The sequence below is a fragment of the Lathyrus oleraceus genome, chromosome 2, assembly GCF_024323335.1.
Source record: "Lathyrus oleraceus cultivar Zhongwan6 chromosome 2, CAAS_Psat_ZW6_1.0, whole genome shotgun sequence".
Classification (NCBI taxonomy): Eukaryota; Viridiplantae; Streptophyta; class Magnoliopsida; order Fabales; family Fabaceae; genus Lathyrus; species Lathyrus oleraceus.
In genome coordinates, this window is record NC_066580.1 from 344,773,768 (window position 1) to 344,785,407 (window position 11,640).

Consider the following 11,640-nt stretch of genomic DNA (forward strand, 5'->3'; position numbering starts at 1 on the left):
GAAGGTTGGGTGTAGATTTCAAAAGAGGGTCAACCAGCGCATGCCTCAGAGGCGGGATCCTAATGATGGGAATTTATCATCAAAACAATCCAGATCTAGCCAGAAGATCGAAGTAGATTTAGCCAGAGAATCGAAACAAAGGAGATCTAGCCACAAGATCGAAGAAGATCTAGCCAGAAGATCGAAGTCAGGTCTAGCCTGAAGACCGGAAATAGATTCAGCCAGAGAATCGAAACAATTCAGATCTAGCCAGAAGATCGAAGTAGATTCAGCCAGAGAATCAAAGGAAATAGATTCAACCAGAGAATCGAAACGAAGGAGATCTAGCCAAAAGATCGAAGAAGATCTAGCCAGAAGATCAAAATCGTATCCAGCCCGAGGATCAAAATTAATATCCAACCAGAGGACTAAATTGAGTATAGGTTCAGCCAGAGGATCGAAACTCCAGATTAAGCCAGAAGACTGATTCAGATCCAGCCAGAGGATCGGAAGAAAAATAAACAGCGCGGTGTATTTCCGCGTTTTTGTGGTGTTCTCGGAGTGCAAATTTTCGGTCTGTCTTTGGTATTCAATCATAGCTCACCCCGTTTGTCTGATAAGCTGTTCGCTTTCATCCTACTCGGGTTAGCTGAGGATTGAATAGGGGCAGCTGTAACACCCCAAAATTTGCCCTCCTCATTCATGCATCATTTAGCATTTCATATTGCATTTCATCATGTCAATCAGAATTAGATCCAAGAAACTTTATTAAAAATAAAAAAATAAAAAATAAAAAACGAAAAAAAAATAAAAAAATAAAATAATAATAATAATAATAAATAAATAAATAAATAAATAAATAAATAAAAATAATAATAATAAAAAAATATAATAGAAAAACTTGGACTTGGACCTCTCTCATTTGAGCCCACAAAGCCATGAAAATCAGGTTATAAAAGAGGGAGAAAGAAGACAGAACAAAGGGGGATTTTGAAGAGAAGCAAAATACTCTGAGGTTTCCTTGAAACAAAACCCTGAGGAAAAAGATAGTGAGAGAAAAGCTAACAGAGTTCAAAGCAGCCTCCAAACCCTGAAGGGAACTCAACCGCACAGAATCACCTCTGCCTCACATAAACCCTAAAGATTGTTTTGTAAACCTCACGGGTGCAACTCAATTTCAATCAAGCTCTCCAATCAGGTTTGCCTTTATTCCCATTACCTTTTGCTTTGAAGTTGAATACTCTGAATGTTTGAGGTATGATGGATGAATTTCATTAGGTTTTTGCCCACGGGTTCATAATTATGTATGAATGTATAAATAATGCCTTGAATGCTTAATCGTTTAATTTCTGAAGTGTATGCCACAGGGTTTGAGGTTTCTGAAACCATACTGTTATTCATGAAAAAAATGCTTATCGTGTTTCACTAACCCTTTTGTTGAGTTTTTGTGAGGGCTCACAGACTCTTGCAGAGATGGTTTGCGTGGTTTTCCCACTTTATTTGTGGGATACCCCCTGGAGGTTCATCCCGATTACCTGTACTGACTCATCTTTCTTTGATGGCATTATCTTGGGAGATCCCTGGGTTTCTTACTCCTTTAATTGCTGTTACCTCGGATCTTCATCTGTGTGGTACTTTTACCTCTTTTCCACATTTTATCGCTTTCTTAGCTGGAAGACCTCGATAGGAGGCATTTGTTTTCTTTTGTTTATTTACTTCTGAGCCACTTGTTGGCAGGTTTACTTTATACATGTTTGTTTTGTATGTGTTCGTATCCCCACAGGTAGCGCGGTTCCTTCGTCAAGGACTGCCTTTTTGCATGAGCATCCCAAACCCTAACCCTTCATTAATTTTTCTTCTCCTAAACACACGTTTACTCCTTCTACTACAAGTGAGTAAGTCTCCAAAGGTCGAGCATCCGGTAGATTGCGTAGTGACGTCGTTCGTCCAAAACCCACTCCATAACCCCGTAGTTAGCCGAACTACGACTTGCTCTGATTCTCATTCCAGATGAGATACGTAGGCATAAGACGCGATATCTTAGCGAGCACACATCCCCCCAACCCATAGGTCAACCGAGCTACGAAGACTCTGATTCTCATATTCAGATGAGATACGTATACAGTGGATGCGACATCCGCGCGAGTCATTTTCATTTAACCCTTTTTTTTTGGTAAACAGCACAAGATAAACTCACACCCTTTAGATAAGAACTACAAAAGTGGATCTCGTAGAGTACTACGGATGCGTAGGGGTGCTAATACCTTCCCTTCGCATAACCGACTCCCGAACCCAAGATTTGGTTGCGAGACCCCGTCTTGTCCTTTCCTTTTTCAGGTTTACTTCGAGCGTTTCCTTTCCCTCCTTTGGGATGAATAACGCACGGTGGCGACTCTTCTGTCATTTTCTTTCGCCGGTTGTTTTTTTCGCGCACTGTATTTTTCAGGTTGCGACAGCTATTGAAGATTATCAGTCAGTACAGTATGATTTTTCTAACAAAGAGATTTTGTACTTGAAGATGAAAGATTGTGATGAACCATTGCTTGAAGAAGGGTCGGAACCTAGTTCCCGTTGGGGCATGGTATTTGATGGAGCTGTTAATTCATATGGTAATGGCATTGGGGCAGTGATTATTACTCCTCACGACATTCATGTTCCGTTTACATCTAGATCGACCTTCAGGTGTATAAGCAATATGGCTGAGTATGAAGCATGCATTATAGGGCTTGAAGAGGCCATTGATCTCAGAATTAAATACCTGGACGTCTATGGAGATTCAGCTTTGGTCGTGAATCAGATCAAAGGTGAATGGGAGACGAATCAACTTGGTTTGATACCATACAGAGATTATGCGAGGAAAATTTTGTAGCGGTAAATTCAAGACCATCAAGCTATGGATAAGCTTAACGTCAATAAAACCAAAAGATAAGAAGTTTTGAAATCAAAACTAATAAAATGCCAGAGATTACAGGTAAGGGGGTTGGTTACACAGAGGGAAGGTGTTAGCACCCAAAGTTTCCTAGGTACTCCTAGGGAGCCCTTTTTTGTGTGCATATGTTTTTGGGTATAAATGATGTTTGATAAAATAAAGAGTGTGGGGATGAGAAAAGAATTCATTAATTATATTTTGTGTTTGATAAGACCTTCAGACTTATGCCTACGTACCAACATAAAAATGAGGGATCAAAACCTCGTAGTTCGTGCTAACAATTTCAAAATGAGTGGATTTCTTTTAACAAAATTTAAGTGAATAGAGACAAAGAGGGCCAAAAAGTTTGAATGAGTATTTGTTCTTTTTGTCTTTTGAAATTTTTAGTCAATATGATTAAATTTATTTACAAGTTTGATTTAAGAAAAGAGTTTGAAAAATCATTAGCATAAGGCCAAAGTTTCTGTTTTAAATAAGGTCTAGGTTTGAAATCACAAGCAAAGAATGTTTTTGAAAAGGGGGAGAGATTCTGAAATTTAAGAAGTCGATGCAATAAAATTTGAAATTTAAGAAGTTTTTGAAAAGGGGGAGAGATTTTGAAATTTAAGAGACTAATCCTAAGCATAAAATTAAAAGTTAAAAGTTGAAAAGATCTGACCAATGGGATACAATCCAAAAGACAAGAATGTCATATAGAAAATCCATTTCCCCTTTGGACTTTGAATCAAGCAATAATCATCAAGAAGTTAGCAATATCAGACATCATGAAGATCAATGCCTCAAATAAAGATATCCACATCCAAGCAAGCAAATCCCATAGCTAGAAGTCTTCTTTGTCTTCTCATGTATCAAATGAAATACTCTTTGATCCCCTTAGAATAAAGCATCAGACACAAGTTCAAAGTAACAGTTTGCATCAAGAAAATGTAGCAGATGAGTTCAAATAAATCCCAAGACTTGCAACAAATGAAGGCTCAATTCACAATAACTTGGTCTCTAGAATGTTGGCATTGGTCAAGTCGTTTTTGCATAGGGAATGTTGCCTAGTTCTAAGTCCAAAAGTTCATATCAAGATCAATAGTCCACCAAACATTTTTTAGGGTTTTTGTTGTTTATTAAGTGTTTCAAGGTCCTAATACCACAACCAAAATCAAAATACACAAACAAATATATACAATCACAAGATATGGCTCAAATAAGCAAAGTGAAAATGGCATAAACATAAATAAGTTAAATGAAATGTAAATGGCAATGAATGATAAATGGCTAGATTTTAAATTGCATAAAGTAAAAGACTTGAAAGTAAAAAAATATTAATAAAAGTAAGTCAAATGTTAGTCAAAGTTAATTGAGTGTTAGTGATGTTTTGTTTTTTATTGATTAAGTCATTCTTTGGAGTACACTCAACCATCTATTCACAAGCATGAATCCTTGAACCAAGACATCTTCCATAGGAAGGAAAAAAGGTCAAGTTTCCACACAATACCATGAAAGATGGGAGACTTACAATCTGACTTACTAGAATGTTATGCCTTTGGGATCAAATTTAGCTCTATGTTAAGCAATCGTAAAATATGTAGAAGTCACAACTATCTGAGATCGAGAAATAAAAATTTAGGTGTTAATGCATGTTAGAGATTTGGTATAATGAATCAAAATCCTAATATATACCACACACTAAAAGAAAAGATCAAGAGGGATGTACCTATGTCATCCATACTTGTATTGGTCCATCTTACACAAGGTCATTGATGAACCAATTAGCCTTAGGATATTTGAGATTTCATTGGTCAATGAAAGGAATGGGGAAGAATAGGGATGAAGATAGAGAGGGAGGGGAGATGAGAAAAACACAAATTGGTCATGGGAGGAATTTTTTCAAATTAAAATCATTCATTCATTATAGGAGATGAAATGTACATTTCATCACTTCCATAAATCCAATGATTTAAATTCAACAAAAGTCATATCAAGCTTTACCAAGGCCCAAACAAATAGTCAAACATCACAAGACTATAAAAATACCTCAACATAATTTTTACACAATTAATCAATTAAAAATCAAACTAAATATGCATTAAAAATTCAATTTAATTTGGTCAAAACCTAAAATCTCTTCAAAACACCAAATAAATGGCCAATAGATTTATCCTAGGTCAAACAAGGTCAAAGGACCTAAGACAAAAAATTTCTTCATTTTTGAGAAGTCAGAAGTATTTTTAAACAATTAAAAATATGCACAAAAACATTTAATTCATGAAAAATATCAAAATTAACCAAAAAAATAATTTTAATTTGGAAAATGAAAGAGAAAAATATTTACAGATTTTTTGTGGAAGTCCCGTATATTTTGGATTAAAAATGAAATTAATACGAATTAAACAAAATAAAGTAATTAAATGAAAAATCAGAAAATACAAAAAAAAACAAGGGCCATCAGATCTCCCTCATCAATTGAGGTGGTAGATCTGGTGACCACGCACGCGCCATCCATGGTGGACTCGAGTCAAAGTGTCACACACGTGGTAATAAAAACCAAAGGACAAGATTAGAACGCTGAACTAAGATCAGATGGTTGGAACCTTGCCAACACACCACCGGAGCCCTAACTCTGGTCATCTTCTCTGGTGAGGACCAACGGATTGATCCAACCTAAACTTCATGAAAAATAGAACTTCAAAGCAACTCTGGTCATCTTCTCTGGTGAGAACTCAAAGCAACTCAATCTTATTGCCTACCTTGATAGGACTTCAGCCAACCAAAACTCACAAAGAATAGTGAAGAAATGAGAGAGAATCGAAGAGATGAAGTTTTTGAACTTTAACCTTCGTGTTGCTTCAGTTCAGCTTGATATTGATCTGGATTTGTTGTATTCTTCCTCCTCTTACTTGCAATGATCAATTGAGATGAAACGGAAAATGAATTTTTGGAGTTTGAATCTCAAAACAGAAGGTGAAATTCAAACTCGATTTCAATGAAATCCTCAATAAATTCTATGGAGTGAGGGGTATGAGTTGTCTTGGTAAAGCTTGGGCAAGGTGTTGATGCATTTCAGAGCTTAGGGCACTTGTATTTATAGGCTCTTCAAATTCTTTTTTCACACTTCCATTAAAAATCCAAAAATAGAAATGTACCTATCCAAGCTTGCATGGGCGTGTACAAAGCCCAAATAATGATGTCAAAGGGTCCAAAATCATGCACATGTGATACTGGAAGCAATTCATGAAGCCATGCAATGTGGAATGGAAATTGGTCATGAGCATCTTCTAAACGGGGCCATGCATTGCACCCATGTGAAAGTCCTTTAATTTTGAACCAAATGAGATGATCTTGGACTTTTTGGAAAGGTGAGATCAAGGAGGACAACTTTCATGTATAACACATTTCCATTTGAAGCTTGGATCATGATGAATTTTGAGGTGGAATTTTGAAAAATCAAACATATTTGAAATTTTTCTAAGTACCAAGTCAAATGTCACTTCTTCCACCTTGGATAACTTTTTCTATAGACTTCAAATGGAAAAAGTTCCTTCAATAAAGATGTATCTCTTTCAAACATATTCAATGTGATCACAAATTGTGCCTAATTTGGATTTGGCATGAAGTAGTTATTCATTTTAGAAGTTGGGGAAAATCACTTGTTCAATGGTAATGGCCCAAAATGACCTATAATGTTTCCTCTTGGCATATGCATTTGCAAGTTGAATTTGAACTTCCTCCAAAAATCAAAGTTAAAACGTACACCTTGATTTTTATCATGGAATTTAAATGGCTTTCATCTCTTAAAAATTGAGAAAGTTATGGTCCTTGGAAGTTGACCTCCTAACTAGGGTTCTGACAAAATGACCTATAATCTTTCACCATAACAAATGACTTTACAAGCAAAAATAGCTCTTGACTTTAACATGAAAGTTGTTTGGAGTGTCATAAGGATTAACATTTCTCTTGTAATAATTTTAATATGACAAGTATTGTAGGAGAGAGTGTTTAGGGAACCCATGTTTTGACTAGTTGACTTTCGCTGGTCAACCACCATGAACCATCTTGCTAGCTTGATATTCTCTTGATTTTTGGGACTCATGGAGGAACATATATGCATAAGATGATGTAATATTAAGTATCCCTTGAAATATTTGATCAATTGATGAGGAAATGTGTTAAAGAAGTCACACAAGATACCCAGATGAATTAGGGTTTCCAAGGCAAACAAGCTTCAAACTCTTGATGAATTATTGATCAAAAGAATATGTTAAGATCATGGAGATCCATATATGATGTATAGAGTCAATGTGAACCATCTCTTGATTAGTCTCCTTGCACTGAGGGTCTTAAACCCTAGGTATGAGCTTGATGGAGCATGGGTGAACACACATACTACCTACAAAAGCAACAAACTATACATTGACATATTTTTGGGTATTTTTGTTAGTAAATAATGAAAAACAAAGTATGATACAATAAAATATGCTTGGTGACCTCTCCCAATATAATCCCAATTAATGAGGGTTAAGGAGGATGCCAAGGTGTGATCCTTAAGACAATGCATATGATGAGATGGCATGAGGGATCTTAGGGTCAAAATTGGGGTCTTACAGCTACCCCTATTTAAGGACATTCTTACTGAGGATGTGAAGGTTAAAATCTTCATATCAACTCAGTAGAATGGAATTAAATAACAACATAGAGAAACAAATTTTGGTCCCTAAGAGACCTCATGATGCATATGATATGAATGTTAAAATATATCTTTGTGGGGAAATATTGCCACAAAGGAAAAGAATTTGGAGAGACTGAAAGTCCACAGGAGTATAATGAATTCCATGAGGAACATTCACCGGGGATACAGAGACTCTAGAGGTAAACAGGTTATGTGTAGGCTAGGCTACAACTTATAAACTGTTGGAGACACGAGGGGAATTCCATGAAAATGAATCAATGGAAGGACTCGGTTAGGGGATAAGGACAACCTGCTGGGGAAAATATCAAATAGGATTTACAACTACCAGCTACTGGGCAGAACACCAAAGAGAGGATATACGTCATTGGTTAAAGTGAACATATCAAGGATAGACTTAGAGGAAGAATATGCATCATCGGTTAGGATGAACATATCAAGGATAGACCGTCGGAGGGGGAAATAGGAATTATATCTATCAGTTACTGGATAGAATACCAAAAATAGAATATCAGTCACCGGTTAGGATAAACATATCAAGGATAGACTCAGAAGGGGAAAGCAGGATTTATAACTACCTTTTACTGGATAGAAAACCACAAAGGGAGAAAATTCGTCATCGGTTAGGATGAACATATCAAGGATTAACTATGAGGGGAGAAGTAGGATTTATATCTACCATTACTAGATAGAATACCAAAAAGGGAGAAAATCCTTCATCGGTTAGGATGAACATATCAAGGATCAACTCTCTGGGGAATGAAAATAGGGATTACAACTACATTTTTACTGGGTAGAAAACCACAAAGGGAGAATATCTGTCATCGGTTAGGATGAACATATCAAGGATCAACTCTCTGGGGAATGAAAATAGGGATTACAACTACATTTTTACTGGGTAGAAAACCACAAAGGGAGAATATCTGTCATCGGTTAGGATGAACATATCAAGGATAGGCTTCCTGGGAAACATGAGGACGAATCCGCTGAGAAAAAATGAAGGAAGTAAATTACATTTACTAGGTATTAGCAAAAGTAAAGTACTCACAAATTGAGAAGAGAATTACTAGTTATTGGGTAACAGACTCTCAAGGGACCAAAAGTATCTATCTAGGTAAGAACTAGAAAGAACCCGTCAAATAGGGACTCAACCCAATGAGGACATGACTCAAGGGGAGTGGTTCGATCCAGATAATTAACACTGTTGTTTTTAGGGATGAACTCCACCGGGGCGAACAAGACGTAAAACTCTGCATTGAGGATCTAGACAAACTGCTGAGGATGTGAGCCTTCAACTAAGCTGGGAAAATTTACAAAAGGGATCGATCACCAACTCCACTCTACTGTGGAATAAATGATGAATTATTTTGGAGGTATCACCAAACCAACTACTTGAGGAAGAACAACAAGGCTTCGTATTTCAAGACTTACCTGTTTTCAGACTGTTGTTGATATTCCTTGCTGAAATTTAGAGTAATTGCTTTTATTATTTAAGAAAAATGATTTTTATTAATTTATTTCAAAATTATCATCATAAAAAATTGAATTTTATTTTAGATGAAAAATAAATAAGAGTGGAAACAATTGGATAAAAAACTCAACTTTATTTAATAGAATGGTAGTCTGTAAATGACAAGACTCCATAGATCTTTACAAAAGTTGAAAAATGGTGATTTACATGGAAAAGGGCTACATTGAATAAAATGATTACTACTCTCTCTACCAACTTTAATATCCACTATTCTCTTTTGCTTTGGTTGAGAAGGACGAATCAGTACCAAATGACTTGCTCAAAATTGTCCCAACGATCAGGACCAACTGAATGCAGTTACTTGCCATAATCCCTAAATTTTGCCTAGATTTCCCTAAGGTGGGGTACTCAATCTATCGGGCCAATTTTTCTATTTTATGTCTCTAACTTTTTCCTGGATCGCCCTTTTGGGTTTTCAACTTAGCGAGTTGTTCTTTTCTTTTTAGGCGAAGTATTTCTTGACTACATCGGCATTCATGGGACGAGTGAACTCTTCACCATCCATAGTTGTAATAATCAAAGAACCTCCTGAAAAGGCTCTCTTAACAACATAAGTGCCTTCATAATTAGGAGTCAACTTGCCTCTAGCATCAGGTTTGAAGGATAGAATTTTCATGAGCACAAGGTCACCTTCTCTAAGCACACGAGGTCTGACCTTCTTATCAAATGCCTTCTTCATTCTCTGCTGATATAATAGCCCATGACACATGGCAGTCAACCTCTTCTCTTCAATTATGTTCAACTGGTCATATCTGGTCTGACACCATTCAGCCTCAGTCAACTTCGCTTCAACCAAGACACGTAATTATGGGATCTTAACCTCTACGGGGAGCACAACTTCCATACCATAAACAAGTGAGAAAAGGGTTGCCCCTGTTCAAGTGCGGACAGATGTATGATACCCATGCAAAGCAAATGGGAGCATCTCATGCCAATCTTTATACGTCACAACCATTTTCTGAATGATTTTCTTGATCTTATTATTTGCAGCTTCAACAACCCCATTCATTTTAGGTATGTGGGGAAAAGAATTATGATGTGCAATTTTGAAGTCCTTGCAAAGACCTTCCACCATGTTATTGTTCAAGTTTGATCCATTATCAGTAATGATCATACTTGGCACACCATAATGGCATATAATCTGATTCTTGATAAACCTCATAACAACTTTCTTGGTCACATTTGCATATGATGTCTCTTCCACCCACTTGGTGAAGTAGTCAATAGCCACCAAAATGAAACGATGTTTGTTTGAAGCTTTGGGCTCAATCATACTAATCATATCAATTCCCCCACATGGAGAAGGTCCATGAAGAGGAAATGACATTCAACAGTGTCAGAGGAACATGAATCTTATCTGCATAAATTTGACACTTTTGGCATTTCTTCACAAACTTGCAACAGTCATATTCCATTGTCAACCAATATTAACCTTCCCTCAACATATTTTTAGCCATAGCATGTCCATTGGAATGAGTACCAAAGGAACCTTCATGGACTTCAGTCATCAACATGTTTGCTTCGTGTCTAGACATGCATCTGAGTAAAACCATATCGAAGTTTCTCTTGTAAAGCACATCACCATTCAGGTAGAAGTTACCAGCTAGTGTTCTCAAAGTCTTCTTATCTTTCAAAGATGCCCCGGGCGGGTAAATATGACTTTGGAGGAAACATATAATATCAAAATAACACGTCTTCTCATCTTTGACCTCTTCAACAACAAATACATGAGTTGGCCTATCAAGACACATCACAGTCAGATTAGGAACTTCACTCCAAAATTTCACCATGATCATTGAAGCCAACGTTGCAAGAGTGTATGTCATCCGATTTTCATCTAGAGGGATATGATGAAACTCAACCTTTGTAAAGAAATTTGAAATCCTCCTCGCATAGTCTCTATATGGTATCAAACTGGTTGATTTGTCTCCTACTCACCTTTGATTTGTTTCAAAACCAAAGTTGAATCTCCATAGACGTCAAGATATTTGATTATGAGATCAATGGCCTCTTCAAGCCCCATAATGCAAGCTTCATACTCAACCATGTTGTTTTTACACTTGAAAGTTAATCTAGTTGTGAATGGAAAATGAGTGCCTTGAGGAGTAATAATCATTGCCCCAATGCCATTACCATACTAATTAACAACTCCATCAAATACCATGCCCAAATGGGAACCAGGTTCTGGCCCTTCTTCAAGAAATGGTTCATTACAATCTTTCATCTTCAGGTACAAGATCTCTTTGTCAGGAAAATCATGTTGCATTGACTAGAATCTTTAATAGGCTGATAAGCTAAATGGTCAGCCAAGACACTACCTTTAATTGCTTTTTGAGATCTGTATTCAATATCATACTCTGATAACAACATCTTCCAACGGGAAATCCTCCCAGTTAAAGCAGGCTTCTCAAAGATATACTTGATTGGATCCATTTTGGATATTAACCAAGTGGTATGATTCAATATATATTGACGCAGACGCTTAGCAGCCCAAGCCAATGTGCAACAAGTCTTTTCAAACATAGA